A 4,709-nucleotide genomic window follows, 5' to 3' on the forward strand; every position below is an offset into this window, starting at 1 on the left:
CTGCAAGTCCTTCCTTGGGATTTCACTGCCCACAGCTACAGCAGTGCTGCTAGTACAGCATGGTGTCCCCACGTGTCCTGACCGCACTGCCGTGAGCAGAAATCTTTCCAAACTGATCAGCACCTGAGTGGGGATCGCTGTTTCGGCTCCTGCTGCTCAGTGTCACCACAGGGTGGCATCGCTGCTGCCTCGCAGGCACCCACGGCGCAGGGCGGGGGCACAGAGCATCCCCAGGGCTGCAGGCAGCTCCTGGCAGCGCGACCCGAGCTCGCACGGGCACTCCGCAGGGCTGTGCTGCTTGGCAGGACACAGGGCACGCACGCTTTGTGCCCTGGACCCGGTGCCTCACAAATAGTGCCTGTCACATCTTCCAAACTCACAGGACACCAATGTGCACTGATGTCACTACATGTATGAGTAGGGTGTGGGCATCATGAGTGTGATTAGCACTGCAGAACTAGCACAACTAGGACCTCTCTGCAGGTCTCCTCTCTATGGGAGAGGTAAGGAAGGAGGCCTCAAATGGATATCCCACAGTGATGCAAGGGAAGAGAATGAAAGGATCTCTGGCATGACCAGCCTGGAGATGACTGGGCTTGTGTGGGCTAAAAGTGAGACAAGCACTGCCTTTCATAATTCTCTTTCAGGGTTATGTCTACAGCCTTAGCCCACAAACTGGAGATTTGGGCCAGTCAGCAGAGCTGAGGGCTGGATCGCTGCAGGGTGACCACAATGAAACAAGTCATGACCATGCTCAGGGGACATGCAAAGGCTGTTCATGCTGTGTGGGCCTTCAGTTAATCCTGAGTAAGGGGTGTTTGAGCAGTGCTCCATGCGCTTCCAGGGTTAATAAACGTAAAGATCGAACTGAAAATATTTGTTGGGTTGCCTAGAGAGTGAGAGTCACCTAATCCAACAAGCAGTTTGGATTTCTAATTGGAAACAGAATAAAACTTTAACTCGGAGCAGCAAAGCACTTCAGGCTCACTCAAGCCTGTGAGTGTTTATGGCTGTGCCCTGTCTCTGTGGGGCTGCAGCCAGCGGATCTGCCTTTCTCCAGAAGCTGGAAAGAAGCAGCCTACAAGGGCTGAGGCCTGATGCTGCAGGAGGGCAGTGGATACAGCCCACAGGGCTGTTGGTAAACTCAGTCTGCTACTGATGTCCATTTCTTGCAGATAGTCAGGACTGAACCTGATTTTTTTTCACTACCACTGGATTTCATCAGTTGATTTTCTGACTCAAGCCACTTCCCTCATGCATCCCATGTAAATATCATCCTCATATTCACACTGAAGGGAGAGCAGGTCCCACCTACACACTGAACAGCAAACAGTTCTAGGGCTTGTTTCTCTGGAATTTGAGGTCACAGGAAACAGTCATATTTCCCTTAGGCTTGCAAGTGGGTGCCTTTTGGCTCTAGCTCCTTGGTAACTGATAGTTGCTTAGAATTGAGTCTGAAATGGAAACCTGCTTTATCTGGGGCCTGAGCACCTACTGTTCTTGCTCAACTTGAGTATTTACACAGCTGCTGTTGGGTAGCCCCTATGAGAGCTCATGGAATCAGAAATGTAGTTGACTACACCTTCAGACAGGACCAGGAGTTTCTTCTTGACCTGGTTCTTGATCCAAACTTTGGGATACTAGTCCTGATGTTCTGATATTCTCATGTTCAATTATACTGTGTTTTACAAAGTTGTCCAGACTGGGACTTTCATCTAAAGAGGAAGAACAAATAATCTGTGAGCAGTATGTAAGACCTTTTTATCTTGAGAGGGTTTCCTGATTAAGAGAACCTGCATAATCGGAACAGCATCAGAGTCAGTTGCTGGTGTCAGCTTGTCCAATAACCTCTAAATCATCCCCTACAATATTAAATAATAACTTAGTTTTCATCAAGTTGCAGATCTTAGCAAGATAAAAGAGTACTACTTTTTTTTCCTAAAAAAGTGAGTACCAAAGCACTGATAGTAATTGACTCCTTGCTGGATGAGTTGCTTCTCTAAAGTGAGTCTGTTCAGGGACATTAATGGAGCAGAAGAATGGCCCATGTTTATCTCTAGATGGTCACACAGCAGACAAGGAAGAGAATTTCTGCCTGAAGCCATCTCTCACTTGTCAGCACAACTCTCGTATGCATGGAGGGAGCAGGGGAATTGTGGCAGAAGTTCAGATCAGAGTTTCACTATTTGAAATAGAGCTACTTAGAAGGCAGAGTGTCTTGTAGTGTTTCCGGACTGTAACCTTTGCTTTAAAGATAAAAAATACACAGAGATCTATGTAGGTTCACAGGAGGTATCTAAAATCCCTAGATACTTCAATAGCTGCTAGGGACAGGGCTTTGTATGTCAGCATGTGCTTGGAACCTGCTTCCTTCCCATGCTCAAGGGTGCCTTGTACTAGAAACAAACATTGTTTTGCTGGCTGCTTCATGCAAGGTCCATCTTTTCAAAGCCTGGCAGTAATTCTTGGAGAAGAATCAGATTTGGTTTAGTTTAAGATAGAGTTTGCATTGTGCACTCCTTGCTGGAGAAAAGGGACTGAAGATGTCAGTGCTGACCTTGTACATACTAGTGTTTAATTGTTTTTCTATTCTGTCCGACTGCGATGAGTCTGTCTCTCACTGGAGTGACACACTGCAGCTATGCAGACAAGAAAGCCCAGTTCACTGATGTTTAAACAATGCTCTTTCAGTGTGCTCCTAATTTGCATGAGACTTTGAGCAGATAAGTTTTTTCATTTAATGTAGCTAAATGAGTTTTTTTCATTGCTTTAAATGGCATACAGATGCAAGGAAATGTTTATCAATAGTTTATTATAGGTTGATGATAGTGTGACTGAAGAACAATAGCAAAATGACTAAGGAATATCTGCTGCCATGAAAAAATCACCATTCATTACTGTTGTCTGTGAAGTTTTAGGATAAAACAGATGGAACCATCTCCTGAAAACAGTAAAACATGGGCACAAAGATATTCTTTTCCTAGTCTCCTCTCTTCTTTCCTAGAGAGAGTGAAAACCTTTGAGCTGCCTCTCTCTCTCAGCTGTTACTGCTGGTGGAAGGAGGTGAGCAAGCTGAATGACAATTACTCCTACTATGTAGCTGACAGCTCAAAGCTTTTACACAACAGCTGAGCTCAGCCAGAATCCACACTCTAAGTACTGATTACTCATCTCCTGCCAAGAGACAGGTTTCCTTAGAGCCTTGCAGCTACCCTGGGAGTTTTCCAGCACCTATGCTCTGCTGCCAGAGGCCAGATGTGTTGGCATAAACACAGGCTGTGCCAGAGTGTGAGCCTTCAGCCAGGAAGGGGTGTGTGTTCTCCAAAGACCTGAATCAAGACTACCTATGGGCATGCATTGTGTTGAATGGATCTGACAAACGCTTGTAATATTAAAGTTCAAAATGAGCTGGAGATAGGCTGTGAGAACTGTAGGTTGGTGTAATTTGCCCTCCTTTGACCTCTAGCCTTTGTCCAATGTCATGCTGAATGTCAGAGCTCAAAAGCTCTTATATCTCCTAAGGCTACCAAAGGCATCTTTTTGTCTTCTGTTGGGAATGCTAGTGTTGTAGGTCACATGCTTTCACTATGTGACTTCACTATGAGAAGGTATTTGCCTAGTACATTTATAAGGCTAATCCCACAGCTTCACTTGGGTTTGGTCTGGGATGAAATTTACTGAGTGTACTGAGTGGAAGTCTCTCATGGAAAATAACTTTTGAAATGGTCTATTGTGATTTCTAAACTTATAAGATGAGCTGTTTGGGTATCTTTTACAAATGCTCCCCCAGTGTCACCTGACTTCACTGTCACTGCATTCAGAGAGACAGAAAGGATCACTGTGTGAAAGGAAACATCTTGCATTTCCAACTTGAATATGACATGATCCCCCACAAAGACCTTGATGGGATTTTCCTTTCTATCGCTTAGTATTCCATCAGGAAAGTCCTTCAAGCCAATGTTACATTCAGCAGGCATTTTGAGAGAGGCTGGCAATCATGTATTCAGTTAGAATTACTGTATAAAATTAATTTATCAAGAAGTTATTAACTTCTTGGTCATGAGTCTCTTAATAACTGAGATGCAGCCATGGACAACCTTGGATAAAGAAGACATTTGGATTTTTTGTTGTTCCATTTGTTGTGACCTTGGCTGGGACTCAAGGACCATATATCATCCATAACTTGGTCAGCAAAAATGTGCTGACAGTCTCAATGAGGTTCTGCATGCCCCCCAAGGTACAGGCAATGCATGTGGCAGGCACTGCCATAGCTTCCTGCAAGCTTTGCAGATTGCTGTTAAGGGGAAATGCTGCCACTGAACTGCCACCAGAATTTGGCTTGTGGAACTCACTGGGTTTGGCAGGGTCCACCCAAGATACCATGGGGTGTGTGCAAGGGAGGAGGTGCTTTGTTTTCTGCTATTAGGGAATTTGCTTTCAGCTGGGAAAGATTTATTGATGGTGATGGTTTGCTTGTAGTAGGGAGGGGATGGAGCCAGAAGAGATCTAGTGCAAAAGGTATTTTTCTTTCGGATGACTGTTGTGGGTTTTAATGCTTTCTCCTATCTGGATGTGTTGGGAATGCCTTGAGTGAGTTCATTGAGCTGCATTGATTCCAGATACTCAGCACAGGAAACAGCCTTTTTGCTTGCAGCCTGCTTCCTGATGATCCCTCACAGGATGTACAGACTTCTGTCTCCCAAATTTCA

The sequence above is a fragment of the Acanthisitta chloris genome, unplaced genomic scaffold (genome assembly GCF_000695815.1).
Source record: "Acanthisitta chloris isolate BGI_N310 unplaced genomic scaffold, ASM69581v1 scaffold17063, whole genome shotgun sequence".
Classification (NCBI taxonomy): Eukaryota; Metazoa; Chordata; class Aves; order Passeriformes; family Acanthisittidae; genus Acanthisitta; species Acanthisitta chloris.